The sequence below is a fragment of the Cetorhinus maximus genome, chromosome 11, assembly GCF_964194155.1.
Source record: "Cetorhinus maximus chromosome 11, sCetMax3.hap1.1, whole genome shotgun sequence".
NCBI classification, from domain to species: domain Eukaryota; kingdom Metazoa; phylum Chordata; class Chondrichthyes; order Lamniformes; family Cetorhinidae; genus Cetorhinus; species Cetorhinus maximus.
Genome location: NC_135889.1, coordinates 44,477,905 through 44,497,176, shown reverse-complemented (window position 1 = coordinate 44,497,176; position 19,272 = coordinate 44,477,905). Strand labels below are relative to the sequence as shown.

General features: G+C 40.0%; 1 protein-coding gene across 3 annotated transcripts in view; it reads left to right on the top strand.

Moving 5' to 3' along the window:
• Positions 1–19,272, top strand: part of mfsd6b (major facilitator superfamily domain containing 6b) — a 74,101-nt gene that overhangs the window by 1,504 nt on the left and 53,325 nt on the right. The gene's annotated exons all lie outside the window — the stretch shown is intronic.

Sequence of the window (19,272 nt, the reverse complement as noted above, 5' to 3'; positions counted from 1 at the left end):
GCACTTCTCCTTCTAGGAGGTGAGGTCACAGATTTGCAAAGCGCTGTTGAAGGAGCCTCACCCAAAGTCTGCCTGATCCAGAAGCCAGTATTGATACACACAAGTATTCTATAAAATGGTGTAGAATTACATGGAATTAATAGCACAGAAACAGGCCATTCAGCCCAACTAGTCTGTGCCTCATTCATGCTCTACACAAACCTCCTATCCCTCTCCAGCTAACCCTATTAACAATCCTTTTAGTCATTTTCCTTCATGTGCTTATTTGACTTCCCTGGACATGTTGAGAAAGTTACAATAGCCTGTCAAGCTGTTTTTTTTTGAGGGGCTTGGATAAATGTTGTAAACTTAGGCTCAGGGCCTGTAGTTTAGAGCAGCTTAAAATATAGATGATAATATTTCAAATCATCTCCACCAGCACAGCTCATTTGGACTGATTCCTGCTGGTCTCCCCACACTTTTGACTGCATTTTCTGATTGGTGATGCATGATATGGGGATATAAATTGAGTGCAACGGATCAGGAAGATGAGTGGAGAACACTTAAATTCAAATCTCCTCTATTTGATGCCCCTTAATTTCCAATCAAATCTTCAAAGACGGCCAGAAGTACACATCAGTTTGCCAGTTGCAACCTTTAACTGCAGCTTGGATGATGTAATTCGGACATCTACATAATTTGGCAAAGTTTGGGCCTATGTAATGCTGAGTCATAAACCAATTTATATAAAATGGACATCCAGGGTTGCTAAGGCTATATTAAACTGCCCTATAAAATGATTTATGGCTATATTTCCAGCTGTTTTCCAGCTTTAGTGTATTTTTTCCTCTTTTTCCTCTGAGTACTTAGTTGCTAAGGAGTGTTTGTTTTAAGTATTTTGGCCTTTTAATTTTTTTGAATGCCCAAACTATTGGCCCAATGGGCTGTCTCATGGGAATTTCCTTTATTTATATTATTTTGGAGGAAAAAGCAGAGTAGCAATAGACAGATACCAGGCAGCTCAACTTGCACCAGAAGGCAGGCTATGTTCACTCAGCATTACCCTAACACCCACATTTATAAGCAGAGGGGCACACCTACCTTGATTTGTCAGAAGACTTCTGCCTCTCAGAATGTGTGAATCACCAGGGATCCAGTTAAAGAACAGTGCCATATGCTGCAAGGATACCTGTGGCTAACATGCACACTACTGAGGAAAGTAACGATTTATTGTGTCCTTGTGGCTTCCATGTCAGCATCTGCTCCTTCTAGGCAAATGGCAATGCTGTCATAAGGGGAAGTACGCTATATTGTTAAACAGGACTACTGTCCTCTATCATGAGCACCACCTCCATCAGCCATCAAACAGAGGATTCAAGTGTTATGACATTACTTCCTGTGACCAAAGACTCAGTTTCCTGTCTTCATATTTCTTTGCATCAGTAACACGGTTTCGATCCCTCCCCCATTTTTGTCATCAAAACATATCTTTTGCAATTGTGGAAATATACAACAAGAATACTAGAAGCCATTACAAAATCTATCAGCATTTTATGTGAGCGCTAATTATGCGCTGCTCAACTAAACAATTAAAATAAATGTATAGACAATGATGGGCAAGTCACCCCTGCATTCCCCAAACTGTTTTCCTGGTGCGTGTAGTTTTACAAGTTGCAGAAACGGAATTGTAAAAGTACTTTCCATTTGGCCAAGTTCGACACAAATAGACAACTATTTAAGCTGAAAGAAGATTCAAGGTGAAACCAGCTGGTACAGAAAAAGAATGATAAACTTACATTTATACAGCACCTTTCGTAACCTTAATATATCACACAGTGCTTTAGAGCCAATTAAATGCTTTTGAAGTGTAGTCACTTTGTGGCTGTTAGATAGGATGTCATACAAAGGTCTTATCTTCCCTCTCAGGTGGACATAAAAGATGCCATGCCATTATTCGAGGAGAGCAGGGCAGATCTTCTTGCTAGACCTCATCACTAAAACAGGTTATCTGGCTATTATCTCATTGCTGTTTGTGGCAAATTGGCTGCCTCATTTATTTACATTACAACAGTGACTACACCTTAAAAATATTTAATTGGCTGTAAAGCACTCTGGGACATCCAGAGATCATGTAAAGCACTTTAAAATTCAAGATTCTTTATACATCTGGTGATTGAACAGAGTTGAGTACTAGATATGGAACTTATATGAGCACGCCACTAAAATCATAAAGCACTTGGGCGTATACCTCCTGAACTCAGTAGTAAGGTGTCAAACATACACAGCACATCAATGGAAGGTGAGGAGGTGAGATGCTGTTTCCACTGGGCAGCTGGTGACTAGGAGGTGTATGTTTCACGTTAAGATACTCCGAGGGCCATCTACTGTGGTGACAAAGAGGAAAAGAAAGTCCCAAATGAATGTGGCATTACAGTTGCAGGAACTGAACTATCAGATTACCAATGATGTCCCTTGTGAAATGCCACATTTCCATTCATACAAAGTTCTAAAATGTTTAAAAGAGTGATGCTGAAGATCCAAGCAGCCTTTATGCTAATCTGAGGATTCACAAGTTTGATATTTTCTGTGCCAAAGTAATGGTTGCTTGGTCTTCCAGTATTGTGTGCACATTCTATTCTATTTGTACTTGACATTTAAACATTTGTCTGCTGCCAGTGATGTGAAAGAATACAGAAGAATGCTCCTAAATTTTAAATTACACAAAACAAAATGATGCTTGATGTCTGAATGACAGTTTTAAAAAAAACTTATATGATGTTTTAAGTATATTTTTTGGTTTTGATTTGGCTCATTATTTCTCTTTATTCTTCCAGGGTTCTAAAGATCCCAAATTTAAATCACTTTGATCCAGTGCTAATGTTTGCTGTCATTCTTAACAACTATAATACTGAGCCCATGTCACAGTCATTTAGCATGATGTGTTCCTAGTACAGTAAATTAAATATGAAAGCAGCTGGTTGAATTGCAGAGCCTGTTAGATCAGTTTAAGTAACATGATGGTTCATTCACAAGTAAACGGACTATTTGTGGCACCTGTTGTCACTTCTTGAACTCCTGTGAAATGCATTGTACCAGTTCTAATGAATTGTGCAATGATCAATGTTGTGTGTATGTACCCAGAAATTTCAAACGACAGCTCAAATTGCTTTTGGGAAGAAATAATTCCCAGGTTTGCAGTAACGTGTCAAAAGCATTTTATGTATATGTGCCTGCAAGTTGAATATAATTTGGTTAACAGAATGTCAATTCTTGGTGCCATGGTGTCTTTTGCAGCTTTTGTTGCTGTTTTTATTAAGGTTGGAAGTGGCAACAAATTTGTAGTAACCAGAAAAATTAGTTTAGGCGTTGTTGGACCAGATTTTGCGGTCATTAATGAAGCAACAGCGCTTGCAGCTGACCTCGAAGAAAGCTTCCCACAAAGATCTAGCAGTCTCTGGCATGGATTTCTCCTTTCCCGACTTTAGTTTGAATCTGCCACCAAGGAATTAGGATCTCCAGGCATCCAGCAACAGTGATGGCAACAAGCAGGGTAAAGAGCCAATGTCATTTAAGTATTCTCATAGACAGCAAACCACAAAGTAAGATGCACTGATTATCTTTCATTTTTTTAAACCATTTTATTGAGAGCAAAATAAAAAAATGGAGCATATATGTGGGATTAAGGTAGAAGCTGAAATATCATGAACAAACTTTTAAGAATCATTTATTATTTTAAAAATAAATGAATCATTATAGAAAACTTTGACATTCCACAAATACAAAATTAGTTTTTAGGCCAGTGAGGCTGTTTAACACCCCTTATTCAACAAGGTGCAACTTTATCAAGGATTTTCAAGGATTTAGTCATGAGGCTAGTAGCATAAATGGGCAACTTCTCATCAGTTCAGTGCTTTACAATTGATTGCAGTTTGCAGGGACTTCAATAGCACAACCTATGGGATAACATAGAACTACTGACAGCAACTTATGAATTTCTACATTTAATTGTGCATGTGCAAACTCCAGAAGTTGCTGTCAGTTTCAGAGGAATAATGACAACAAATGGTGCCAATGTTGTCATCATTACTACTGCAAAACGCAGGCCAAGGTGTCAATTGGTAACAAGATCAGGTTTATTTTAAAATGTTTCTAAAGTGAGAGGAACATTATGATCTAGTGTTAATGCTATACAGTGGTATGTCACAAGTTACCGTCCATCATTCACTGTATTGTGTTCCTAAATTCAACAAAGTATATTATTACCTTTACTCGTGGAAGTGTTACCTCTCAATTAAATAACTTAGTGAAAATTGGAAGCATCTCAGAGTCCGTTTTTTAAGTTGTCTACTTAAACTTGCTTATATTGCAAGTTTGAGAATTATACCAAGGAGCACATTACTAATCTTTCTACTTTGGTGTCTTATGTTATCTGTAAATAAATATGAATGCTAGATTTAGCCTGTATGTCAAAGTCCAGCGATGTGTGCTCTCTGCCTAATAAGGTGACAGAACAAGATGAATGGCATGGCACATGTTCATTAGCAAGTGACTTTGGACAGTTGAGCTTTGCTGGTGTTGGGCTGTGCTAACCCGTACATAGAAGGGAATAACAACACAAACTTTGATTCATAAAAAACTTGTAAATTGTTATCAAACCTAAAGATGCACATAGGTGATAGGAAAAAGATGAACTATATAAGTTCCATCCAAAGAAGCCATCTCCTTAGTGACATTTTTCCCAACATCTACATTTTGTCAATTTTACCAGTACAAATATGAAATCGGTCCGTGATTATCATGTTAATCCAAAAAGTCCCCATTTCAGTGACAGTGCACCTTCAAGTATCTGGTCTAAACAGTATTGGAGAGCAATTCATCTTTTGACACTTTAAAGTGGCTGATTTGTTAATGCCTCATCACAGAATTGCTCTGGGAGGTAACCTCAACTGAAAAGCATTCAGAAAATCAGAGCATTATATTTTCAAACACTATGAGCAAGTTTAACATTAGAAATATTATGCACATTCAACTTTGCAGCAGAAGTAAGTGGATAACAAGTAATTGCAGGAATCTCTGTTTATTTTTCCCATCCTAGCTCATAGATGCTGAAGCCAATGTTTTTTTTTTCTTTTTGGGATGTGGGCATCGCCAGCAAGGCCAGCATTTGTTACCATCCCTAATTGCCCTTGAGAAGGTGGTGGTGAGCTGCCGCCTTGCTTTTGGTGCAGGTACACCCAGAGTGCTGTTGGGAAGGAAGTTCCAGGATTTTGATTCAGCAACAGTGAAGGAACGGAGATATAGTTCCAAGTCAGGATGGTGTGTGTGCTTTGGAGGGGAGCTTGCAGGAGTGGTGCTCCCGTGCATCTGCTGCCCTTGTCTTTCTAGGGGGTAGAGGTCGTGGGTTTTGAAGGTGCAGTCGAAGGAGGTTTGGTGAGTTGCTGCAGTATATCTTATAACTGGTGCACACTGCTGCCACTTGCATTGGCGACGGAGGGAGGAATGTTTAAATTGGAGGATGGGGTGCTGATTAAGCAAGTTGCTTTGTCCTGGATGGTGTCGAGCTTCTTGAATGTTGTTGGAGCTGCACTCATCCAGGCAAGTTATCCATCAGGTTTTTGGAGTTAGGAAGTGAGTTACTTGATGCAGAATTCCCAGCCTCTGATCTGGTCTTGTAGCCACAGTATTTATATGACTGGTTCAGTTCAGCTTCTGGTCAGCGGTAACCCCCAGAATGTTGATAATGGGGATTCAGCAAAGGTACTGACATTGAATGTCAAGGAGAGATGATTGGCTTCTCGTTTGTTGACCTGGCACTTGTGTGGCATGAATGTTACTTGCTATCTATCAGCCCTAGCCTGAATGTTGTCCAGACCTTGCTGCATTGAAGAGTTATGAATGGTACTGAATATTATGAAATGATCAGCAAACATCCCCACTTCTGATCTTATGATGAAGGGAAGGTCATTGATGAACCAGCTGAAGGTGGTTGGTCCTAGGACATTACCCTGAGGAACACCTGCAGCAATGTCCTGGGACTGACATGACTGTCCTCCAACAACCACAACAATCTTCCTTTGTTTTTTAATTCTTTCATGGGATGTGGGTGTCACTGGTAAGGCCAGAATTTGTTGCCCATCCCTAATTACTCTTGAACTGAGTGGCTTGCTCAGCCATATCAGTGGGCAGTTAAGAGTCAACCACATTGCTGTGGGTCTGGAGTCATATGCAGGCCAGACCAGGTAAGGATAGCAGATGTCCTTCTGTAAAGGACATTAGTGAACTAGATGAGTTTTTACAACAATCAATGATAGTTGTCACGGCCATCATTGCCAAGACTTGCTTTATATTCCAGATTTATTAATTGAATTTAAATTCCACGAGCTGCCATGGTAGGATTTGAACCCATGTCTCCAGCAGGTATAACCTGAACCTCTGGATTACCAGTCTGGTGACATTACCACTATACCACCATCCTCCCCACCATCATACACCTTTGTGCTAGGTATGACTCCAACCAATGGAGAGTTTCCCCCTGATTCCCAATGACTTCAAATTTGCCAGGGCTCCTTGATGCCACACTTGGTCAAATGCTGCCTTGATGTGAAAGGCAGTCACTCTCACCTCCCATCTTGCATGCAGCTTTTTTGTGCATGTTTGGACCAAGGCTGTAATGAAATTAGGAGCTGAGTGGCCCTGGTGTAACCCAAACTGAGCGAAAGTGTGTAGGTGATTGCTGAATAAGCGCTGCTTGTTAGCACTGTCAACGACACTTTGCATCATTTTGCTGATGATCAAGAGCAGATTCACAGGTAATTTGCTGGATTGAATTTGTCTTGCTAATTGTAGACATGATATGCCCAGGCAATTTTCCACAAGTGTTGGGTAGATGCCAGTGTTGTAGATGTACTGGAACATCTTGGCTAGGGGCTTGGCTAGTTCTGGAGCACAAGTCTTCAGTACTGTGACCAGGATGCTGTCAGGGCCCAAAGCCTTTGCCCTTTCCAGTGCCTTCAGCTGTTCCTTGATATCATGTGGAATGAATCAAATTGGCTGAAGACTGGCTTCTGTGATGCTTGGGACCTCAGGAGGAGGCTGGGATGGATCATCCACTCGGCACTTCGGGCTGGAGATGTTTGCAAATGCTTCAACCTTGTTGTTAGCACTATTATAGAGTCATACAGCACAGAAAAAGGCCCTTCGGTCCATCTAGTCTGTGTCAGTCAAACAAGTACCTAACTATTCTAATCCCATTTTCCAGCACTAGGCCTATAGCCTTGTATGCCATGGCATCGTAAGTGCACAGCCAAATACTTCTTAAATATTATGAGGGTTTCTGCCTGTACCACCCTTTCAGGCAGTGAGTTCCAGATTCCCGCCACCCTCTGGGTGAAAATATTCTTCCTCACATCCCCTCTAAACCTCCTGCTCCTTACCTTAAATCTATGCCCCCTGGTTATTGATCTCTCCACCAAGGATCCTTCCTGTCTACCCTATCTATGCCCCTCAGAATTTTATACACCTCAATCATGTCCCCCCTCAATCTCCTCTGCTCCTTGGAAAATAACCCCAGTCTATCCAATCTCTCCTCATAACTAAAACTCTCCAGCCCAGGCAACATCCTGGTAAATCTCCTCTGCATTCTCTCTAGTGCAGTCACGTCCTTCTTATAATGCGGATTCCAGAGCTGCATGCAATACTCCAGCGTTTTATACCGTTCCAGCATAACCTCCCTGCTCTTATATTGTGCTGGGCTCCCCCATCATTGAAGATGGGGATATTTGTGGATCCTCCTCCTCCGGTCAGTTGTTTAATTACCCTTCACTGTTCATGGCTGGATGCAGTAGGACTGCAGAGCTTTGATCTGATCCATTGGTTGTTGGATCACTTAGCTCAGTCTATTGCATGCTGCATCTGCTGTTTGGCTTGCAAGTGTTTTGGAGCTTCACCAGGTTGACACCTCAGCTTTAGGTATGCCAGGCGCTGCTCCTGGCATGCCCTGCTGCACTCTTCATTGAACCAGGGCTGATCCCGACTTGATGGTAATGGTAGAGTGGGGGATATGCCAGGCCAGAGGTTACAGTTTGTGGTTGAATACAATTCTGCTGCTGCTGATGGCCCACAGCGCCTCACAGATGCCCAATTTTGAGTTACTAGATCTGTTTGAAATCTATCCCATTTAGCACGGTGGTAGTGCCACATAACACGATGGAGGGCATCCTCAGTGTGAAGGCGGGATTCCTCCTTCACAAGGACTGTGTGGTGGGCACTCCTACCGAAACTGTCATGGACAGATGCATCTGCGACAGGTAGATTAGTGAGGACAAGGTTTAGAAGGTTTTTCCCTCTTGTTCATTCCCATACAACCCGCCACAGGGGCAGTTTGGCAGATATGTCCTTCAGGACTTGGCCAGCTCGGTCAGTGGTAGTGCTCCTGAGCTACTCTTGGTGAAGGACATTGAAGACCCCACCCAGAGTACATTCTGTGCCCTTGCCACCCTTAGTGTTTCCTCCAAGTTATGTTCAACATGGCTGAGTACTGATTCAAGAGCTGAGGGAGGGTGGTAGGTGGCAACCAGCAGTAGATTTCCTTGCCCACGTTTGACCCGATGCCATGAGACTTCATGGGTTCAGAATCAGTGTTGAGGCCTTCCAAGGCAACTCCCTCCCGTCTGTGCACCACTGTACTGCCACCTCAGCTGGGTCAGTTCTGCCAGTGGGTCAGGATGTACCCGGGGATGGTGATGGCGTCTGGGACATTGTCTGTAAGGTATGATTCCATGAGGATGGCTATGTCAGGCTGTTGCTTGACTAGTCTATGAGACGGCTCTCTCAATTTTGGCACAAGCCCCCAGAAGTTAGTAAGGAGGAATTTGCAGGGTTGGTAGGGCTGGGTTTGCCATTGTCTTTTCCGGTGCCTATGTCAATGCCAGATGGTCCATCTGGTTTTCTTCCTTTTTGACTTGTCTGTAATGGTTTTGTACACCTGAGTGGCTTGCTAGGCTATTTCAGAGGGTATTTAAGAGTAAATCACAATTCTGTGGGCCTGCAGTCACATGTAGCTCAGACCAGGCTAAGGATGGCAGATTTCCTTCTCTAAAGGACAGTCGTGAACCAGATGTGTTAGTATCCCAACAACTGGCTTGGCTGAGATTATATAATTCAGCAAAGCCTGGGGATCACCACGACTGCTAGAAAATGTCCAAACACCAATCCAACCTCCAAGTCAGAGCCAAGAACAAGCAACACCAGAGCCTACCACTCTCCCGACAGAATGACAAACAAGATGTGGAAGGCCGCCAGACTGCCTGAACCTCTAACTTCAAGTACTTGAAGGGGGTAGGTGGGGTATTGAGTAGGTTGTAACAATAAGGTTAGTACACAAGACTTATAACAATGTCAGACTTGAAGTAAACTGAAGTAACTCTATATCCAAGGGATAAAGATTCATGGGGAGGTGTAGTAGCAGGGTCTGGCACATACAGGGTTAATGTGGGACTGAGTACAGTACTGCCCACACAGTGTTGTAAGAAAGCACATGACCCAGAGCCAGGGCCAGTTTAGAGATTGACAGAGATGGGTAATGACCTAGACTGGAGTCAGCTCCATACCTGTAACCTCCACTGTAAATATGTACATAGTTATGAGTTGTTAATAAAGACTTGCTGTTAATATACTCAAAACTGAGGCCTACTTCATAGTGTCCAAAGCTGGATTCTTCACCAGTAAGAAAGCAAAGACACAGGCATTTGCGTGGCTTTGAGCTGCTCTTCCTGTTTCAGCAATGAAGAATTCTTCCCCCAGTGATTTACCATCATTGTGCAGCATACATTATAACCATTGAACCATGAATCATATAGCCATCTTATTGAGAGTTGAGTGCTTCTGTGCTATAAATGTCTATGAGTTAATCTCAGTGGTACCACAATACTACAATCACTTTGGATAATAGGGAACATTTTGACCCATAATTGTCAGCTGAAATAATGGCAAGGCTAATAGCGCTAACCGTTATTTATGTGAAAATGGTACAGCAACTTCTAGCGTAGGCAGATGTGTGATTCAATATGGAAATCCAGAAGTTGCTGCCTGTATCATGCTGTTCCACGAGAAATGACATCTTGCTGTATTTGTGCAGCAGATCTGAACTGAACTTGTTATAAAAAGTTAAGTCTCGTCCATTTCAGTCTAAGTACCATTTTAGTAATATGATAAGTTTTACTTACTGTCGATAAACCTCCCTGGCACTGAAAATTATCCATCACAAGTATAGAATCTCATTCTTTCAGTTTTTCATCATTGCTAGAGATACCAAAATGTATATTAAAAATTATTTTTTAAAAACCTTTTTCTTTCTCACAATTTTTCCTCTCTCTCAATTCACTCTTTCATTTTCTTTATTTCTGTTTCTGTAGCTAATTTGATACTGAATTTGCTCACTCTAATTTACATTTCCTCTCAGCCCTTGTGCTTTTAGTTTCACAATCCTTCAAGATAATTGGGTAAGGTGATACACAGTCATTTGCCCTGTTCACTTGGGCTCCACTTGCCTTGTTTCTGTTGCTGTGATGCTATCAGCTCACGTTTTCAGCAGCATGCCTCACAAAAAATTTAAAACCTAAATGTGCAAGGGAAGAATTAATTAATAGAAGACACAACTAGATGCCTTACCACAGCAAATTAAGGGCCATTTCAGTACAGGATTTTCAGATTCACAAGTTATTCTCTTCCAATGGCTTCCTTGCTTCTGTTTATACATTTAAAATCAATATACCTCTTAATTTGCATAAAGTCCATTTCAGCTGCAGGTTCAGCCTCCCGGGATGAACTGATTGACCTGGCATCATCAGAGGTTGCAACATTATTAACAATAGAATGTGATTCCACGATTGGCCAACACTTGCTAAATAATCCTCAATGCGCTAAGGATTACGCTGACAACAAATTTAAGATTGTCAATCAGGCTCGCAGTGTGGTGCATTTGCATACACTGGAAGCTAGATATATTAATACACAGGGCCCTGTTCTTTGCAGACAGAAAGAACATGTACACACATTGCGCATGTTTCAGCTAAACACTATAAGTGACAGCCATTCACTGACTATTCCTCAGAGCAATACCTTGACCAATCAGGGTCAAGCTGCCTGGTTTAAATTTCAACAATGCTTGGCAGTTAACTGTCAGCTACCATCACTAGTGCATTCTCCATTGCAATGCCTCTACCAATCAGAGTCAACTTGGCAACCAAAATTGTTGTTTTCCCCTTATAGTGGTATCCTTGTGAAGTGTCCTGATGAGTATGAGACAAAAAGCTTCGACATGTCTCGTTTTTCAGCAATAAACAATAGAATTGTAACAGAAATTCAGACTCTTGTCCTGACCTTAAATGTCCAAGGTAGCTCACTCATTCTATTTCTTCCAAAATATGTGAACTATTTTTTATTAGAACCTAACTTTGTTTTCTAAATATTAATTATGTTCTGTATAGTTTATTCATATTTAACATGCCACTTTGTCACCCTGTACTTGTTTGCCGTAACATTTATGATTTAGTTGTAAAATTGTTTCAGTGTAATAGAAACATTATATATTCTGGTCTGGAAAGGTAAATAAAGTTAACAGGATCATTAAGAAATAATGTAGTGAATTTTTGATGGAGACTACATTATACACGAGTCCTTTAGTTTGGACTTTGGGGACACAGTTCTGTTTAATGCACTACATGTTTTTTTTAATTGCAGATAATTGGGTAAACTAGTCAGTGAGGATATCACATGATTTCCTTTTTACACAGCTGAGCCTTATTTTAAGCTTTCGGGTGGAAATAAACTGTACTTAGATATCCGGTTTAAGTGCAACATATCAACTGCACTTGAATATCTGTTTATAGCTGAGCTCGAGTGTGATAAAAGTTGGTCACAAGCAAGCTGCTGTCCCCACACAGAAACCAGTAAAAGACTATTAAATATTAAAACATGATAAACAGAGTTCAAATATATTTTTGTTTTTTTGACAAATTCATTTGGGAATGAATCCCTCTCCATTTCAGTCAAGGTTTCTTCTTTGAAGATCCACCCTTCAAGAGGAGTCAATGTTGACTATAGGGCATGGTAGCATTATGGTTACGTTACTGGGCTAGTAATCCAGAGGCCTAGACTCATGATTGGGAGACATAAATTCATAATCCCACCACAGTAGCTGGAGAATTTAAGATCAGATAATTAATTGAATAAATCTAGAATTAAAAACCTAATATCAGTAATAGTGAGCATGAAACTACTTCTTGGAGAGTGGACTGACCAAAGAAGAAACTTTGACTGAAATGGAGAGGGCTTCATTCTCCAGTGAATTTGACAAAAAAAAACCCTGTCTGTGTTCATTTTGGGGGATTAACTAATACCACGATGGCCATAAAGATTGATGATCTTATTTAAGAACTTCTATTTTTTTGTTAGTTAGGCTATTGAATACTTGCCGATCTCATTAATCATGTAGTTCCCCTGCTGAAGGCAGGGTAAACAGGATTTATCAAGTGAGGTCTCTGCTTGTTTATGAAGCAGTGGAAAACTATTGAGATGGTTATGAGTGATGTATTATCTTTATTGTGTCTCACATTCATTGGCTCTGTCTGTGTTGTTATGGAAACCCTAGGAGAGATTATTCTAATAGTGTATTGTCATTCTCTGTCTTGTACTGGTCATTAGATCCCTGAAAATTTTTCTGAAGTTGCCATTCAGTAATGTGACCATAAACAGCAGTAAAGTGTTAGTGACAAGAATTTTATCCAATGATCACGCATATCCAAACTATTTGTAAAATATAAAATGGCAAAATCCAGTGAATGATCTGCCATAAAAGTTCCAATCCCAATAAAATCATGCAAAATATTTTAAAACACACATCTTGCTTCTGTTGTATTTAAATGTCTAATTAAAAATATGAATATGTTCTATATATTTTGTTTTATTTAGAGTGTAGTGTTGGTCAAAAATGTGTTTGGAGTCAGCATATGCTATGGTTTGAACTGTTTGCTGTTTGAAATGTTTCCACATTTAAAAATTTCACCCTTCTCCCTTTGCCATTAACAAAATAAATTTTCAAGGACTATTATTTTTCATGTCGCCATCATTTGCTTGGTTTCAAATGCCGCTGCTGCTTGTAGTGTGAAGCAGACCCACTTGGTTGATTTAATGAAGGATAAAAGATTTTCAGTCATAATATAAAACCCCCACATCAACAAACCACACATAGCTGACATTTAAGTAAGAGTATTGCTCACCATAAAAAGGAGGCTATGATTAAAATGATCACATAATTATGAATTACTTTCAAGGATTTCAAAAATTGTTAGTCACAATTTTTACTTTTTCTCCACCAATTTTCATTTCTCCCATTCTAAGGGCATTCGCTACTTACTGGGATTCCATGAGCCTGAGGTTCCACCCTTGTTCAATTGACCAAAAGATTGGCAGTGAATGTTGGAATGCTATTCCAATGTAGGTACATTTACAGCAGTAGCTTCTGGGTATTAATCAGGAACAGGAACCCAGGCTGATTTTACCTTCCATAATTACGAGGCTGATGGACCAATTGTGGCCCTTTTGCCATCCCATCGGAGATGAACTAGGAGACACATAGACTAAATCAAAGACATTCCTGGTTTATATGATTTACATAATCATTGGATAAGTTCACATAGCCGACAGGAGAGCTCTCAAACGCCATTGGAAAAACATTGTAGAAGTAAGGACTTAATGTTTTTCATTATTATAAAATGGAGAATTTCTTTTTCTTTCGGACAATGATGGAACACCAAAAGTGAACGTATTAACCTCTTAGTCTGTTTATGCCTGGAGTATATTCTGGGGCATTCTGAAGTTCCACTTCAGTGCCATCATTAAGGGGTGTGCTGATGTGGGAGAGCTCCACAAGTTAGGTTGATCTAGTCATGTATGGGAGTTGATCGTTGCCCCAGTGGCAATAACTATATTTTACTGATGACTGTGATATCTGCTACTTATAGCATGCACTTTTTCTCCAGAGGAATAAAACAATGTTAATCAGCACTTTTGAAATTTTAGTCCAGGAACTTAGATGAAGCTGCTCTATGATATTATTTTGCCAGTAATCCTGCCAGTGTTTCTATGTGGCACCTTTTATGACTTTTCCCTTAATTACAATTACTGTTATCACTTCCATGCAAGAATTTTATAAAAGCTGGGATTATGGGCTGCACTGTCTATTCATGATGTCACTGGAGTAGAACTTCATGATGTCACTAAAGGAGGTGGAGCATTCTAAACCAAATATCTTTTTCTAGGATGTCTCTGAGCAACCAGTTTCACAACCTTTAAAGCACATAAACTGATAGTTTGTTTAGAAATACCAGTAAGTGTTGTTATTTTCATTTATTTTGTTTAGGATCATGAGGCAATTGAGAAGACAACGCTTCCCTTTAACTACTTTACGTTTTAAACTGTTCTAATCTATTTTGTAACACTTAAATCCCAATCTCATGACATTATTCCCCCGAATAGACTTTTTTCTGAAAATAGTCATCCCAGGTTCTTTATAATTCATTGTAAACGTACGAGAAAGTAGCCTTTGTGCCAGACGTCCTTTTGTTTCTGTGGAGCATAAACACTTTGTCACCAAGACAGTGCCAGTATCAGAAGAACCTGATTTGTGTGACACTGAATCAACTTTGATGTTTAGCCAATGTTTAGCGAATATACTGATGCGGCAGATGTCATTTTTATTGCAAATGAAGAGCAACCAGATAACAGCTGGTATTAGTTGTCATGGCTGGTAATGCAGGCAGCGATAATGGACAAACAAGTTTGATATGAACTGACAGTGACAGCCACAGTGAGGTCATGATTTATGTAAATATATTTTCACCCTGTTTCATGATTTGCCAAAACATTTTAAACTGTTAATAAGTACTGAACATCACAACTATCACTTTGGAAAATAAGTAACTATCTGGTAGAAGACATTTTTTCTATTCTATTTGTTTTACAATCAGATTGTTTGATCTACTTAATTTCACGCAATGTTTTATTGTTTATTTTCCATCTCCGTTCTCTTGGTCTTTGAAATTTGAAGCAGGATGATATGGCAAAAGCCTGTTCGATATGAAATGTCGCAATTATGTGAAATACTTGAACAAAAGTTATTATTATTAGTTGGTATGGTCAAATGATGATTGGGTTCTGTTGATCAAAGCAAATCCACCTGTTTGCATCCCTGGCAATTATCAGGCAATCTACTGTTAAAGGCAACTTATGGAGAGCTGGTCATGTTGCAGTATAAAATCCAAAGTGGTGCTGTCCAAGTGCAGCTCTTGGTTTGTATGTGCTGATTGATCTCATTTTCAGTAAGCCGGCAAACCCAGGATGTGAATTTGTTTTATATTCTAGTCAGTTTTTAAGTTTGCTTAATTGTGTTTTCTCCATAAACTAGATTTAACCTTGAGTTGTAAAAGTTTCACGGTTTTTGCCAATCAAGGTAAGTGATGTCATAAAGCAAAGCTATTCCAAATCCAGTTTGAATTTGACTCAAGATTTTGGCAATTTGAGACTGTAACTTTTAGCAGCAGTCGATGTTCCTCACTGCTGAGAAATGACTTCACAGTTTATAAAGAGATATGAAATTAATAAGATTCTGTGGAGCCACAAATAGTGTTAAAGGAAAAGGTGGCATAAATCAATAACAACAGTGAGATTCAAACTTATGGGCATCTTGGTTAGCATAAGATTTGAAGTGTGCTTTGCCTTCTGCAGCCACCTAAGCCCAGCAATGACTGATTGGGGTTGGCCAAAGGAATATTGTATCTTTATTTTAAATGTTTGAGATACTGCAAAAGTGCATATCTTTATTGGTTTGCTGCTTACTTTAAAAAATTAAAATAGTTCTACCCTGTCACTACTTTAGGTAGAATTACAAAAAATACTTCCCTCTAAGTTATACCATATCATGTTGAAACACCTCAAAATGTTAACACAATCAATTACTTTTAAACTGCAGTAACTATTCTTATATAGGTAAACAGAGCAACCACTGCACAAAGGGCCATGAGGTGAATGAGCATTGAAAGAGGGAGGGATGTTAGCCAAGACACTGGCAGAGTTTCCTGTTGCTGTGCTTTGAACATGGAAAATTAACATCCATAGTGTTACAAACCCCGTAGAGACCATCAATGTTTAAAAAGATGAATTTCCCAGCAACCGACAGAATGAATAGCAGGACAAGATTTCACACTTTAAGGATTTTACTGTAACCAACTGTTGGATCCTAGTCATTAGTTTAGCTGGACTTACAGACCCAGGTTGCATGCTTGTTTTGTGATGGCCAAGTTGGTACCACAGACAGAGTAGATCAGTAGACAGTTCTTAGGTAGAACACTATTTATTTACAAAGGAACTCAGCAACTACACTTGTGTGCTTTCAACTCAAACCCTGTCTCCACATTACAGAACTCTAACTATAGACTACTGACTACTGAGGTAGCCCACGCTACTCTGCTATTGGATACTAAGATCATGTGATCTTCCATTATAACATTCTTCTTAAAGGTATATTACATATCAGATTACTGCACAGACTGAAGTCAATATAGATTAAACATCACTTAACAGGCAACTAATACCACAAACTAAAGAAAACTAAAGTATTTTTGCATTAACTAACTAATGCAACCAAAGAATGCAGTATGAAATGTTTTTACTTGATGCCACATTTCTGGCAGGTATGCAACAATACAAGAAGTATGTCCAAAGTTAACCCCAACTTTTCAGCAGGCTCACCTGTCCCTACTGCAACAGGTTGAATCTTCCGGTGTCCTTTGAAAATCGTTTCACTCAGACTGAGTATTCAGGAACAGGCTTCCACCAGCGAGACCCACCTTGGTGACTCCTTGTGCCATAAATCTTGAAAAGCCCCATCAGACCCATTCCCTTCCAATAAAAACAGAAACCAACATTTACAATCATTTGGCTTAGTTGTTAACACAAAAACAGTTCACCCTGCTCTTCACAGCAGAAGTTGCTGTTTCACCCCACAGCAGTAAAATTTTGTGTCTCTCTCTTTCCGTATATCTCTGCCCAAAGAACAGTTGTCTCTCATTCTCTGTCAAGATGTGAAACCTGACACTTGATTTTCAGAAGGTTTTGGTTTGGATCACATGGACCTGTCTCCGGGGCAGAGTTAGAATGATCACCATCCTCCTATCCAGGACATTTTTTTTTTACCTTAAGTTAAAGAGACATTTTAAAACATAACCATCTTGTAAGATCCCATATTTGTATAATAAGCAAATGTGAGCTTGATTTAATTTATCAAATCTTCAACATTTCATTGGACTGTCAGCCAAGATGATGAGCTCAAAGCTTAATATGGTGCTCTATCTCACAAGTGTCTAGCCTAGAGGCAAAACTGTTACAAACTGAATAGTGTTTTGTCTGTCATTATACTATAAGCTGTTTTGGAAATGAGATCAGACTGGTGGATTTGTGCAGTCATAGTTAACCAAGAATGTTAAATTCAAGCAATGACCTTAGCCGAGCATCAAACAATTTATTCTTTTCATTCTATAGTTTTGGAAATGTTAACATTTGTTTATTCAGGATTTTCTTCTTTTTGCACTCATTAAAGTAAGGTTTGTCTGTGCTGGGAATGAAATATCCACGCACACTGGGGACCAGTGTTGACATGAGGCTCATCCAGATTAGCTATATCATGATTCAGAAGTAAAGCCATCTCTTTACTCTGCTCCAACAGCATGCCTTACCTTTAATTTCTTAAACAAATCTCCCTAGTGCACCGATGGGAATTTAAAAAAACTTTTAGGCCAGTAATGCCTATGACCTGAATAAGAATAGCAGTTTTGAACAACAACAATTTATATTTGTAAAACTTGTTCCAGCATCCTTCCATGTAAAAAAGATGACAAACATGCAGCAAACAAATCGAGTTCAGATGGGGTGTCTTCATAAGGCGCACCTTTGCTGAGCAGTTTCAACATAATGAAACATCATAGGACCATTTGAAAGCAAAGTATGACACAAAATCACAAAGGAGGTGTTAGATCAGATGGCCAAAACCTTGACCAAAGAAGAAGGTTTTAAGGAGTGCCTTAAAGGAGGAAAGTGAGGTAGAGAGGTGGAGAGGTGTAGGGAGCGAATTGCAGAGCTTGGGGCCTAGACAGCTGAAGGCACGGCCACCAATGTTGAAGCAATTATAATTGGGGATGCACAGAAGGCCAGAATTAGAGAAGCTCAGATACTCAGAGGGTGGGGCTGGAGGAGATTATAGAAATAGGGAAGGGCAAGGTCATGGTGGGATTTGAAAACAAAGATGAGAATTTCAAAGTCAAGATGCTTGTTAACTGGGAGCCAATGTAGGTCAACGAGCAGAGAAGTGATAGGGGAACGGGACTTGCTGCGAGATAAGACAAGGGCAGCAGAATTTTGGGTGACCTTAATTTTATGGAGGTTGATTGTGGTAGATTGCCCAGGAATGCATTGGAATAATCGAGTCTAGAGGTAACAAAGGCATGAATGAGGGTGACAACAGCAGATGTGCCGAGACAGGGGGAAAGTTGGGCAATGTTACGGAGGCACTTTTAATAGGCAATTTTAGTGATGGTATGAATAAGAGGTCAGAAACTCATCTCGGGATCAAATGTGACGCCAGGGTTGTGAACAGACTGGCTTAATCTAAGACTGTTAGGGAGAGGATTGGAATCAGTAGCTAGGGAGCAAAGTTTGGCGTGGGTACCAAAAACAATGGCTTCAGTCTTCCCAACATTGAATTGGAGGAAATTTCTGCTCATCCAGTACGGGATGTCAGATAAGCAGTCTGAGAATTTAGCAATAATGGAGGAGTTGAGAGAGGTGGTAGTGAAGTAGAGCTGGGTTGTCATCAACATACATGTGAGAACTAAACAAAAACAAAAATACCTGGAAAAACTCAGCAGGTCTGACAGCATCTGCGGAGAGGAATACAGTTAATGTTTCGAGTCCGTATGACTCTTCACCAGAACCGTGAGACTAATGCTGTGCCTTTGGACGATGTCTCTAAGGGGCAGCGAGTAGATGGAAATAGGAGGGGCTATGGATAGATCCTTGGGGTACACCAGAGGGAATGTGCAGGAGCAGGAAGAGAGGCCATTGCAAGTGATTTCTGGCTACAATTAGATAAGAATGGAACCACATGAGACTAGTCCCGCCCAGCTGGATGACAGTGAAGAGGTGTTGGAAGAAGATGGTGTGGCCAACCATGTCAATTGTTGC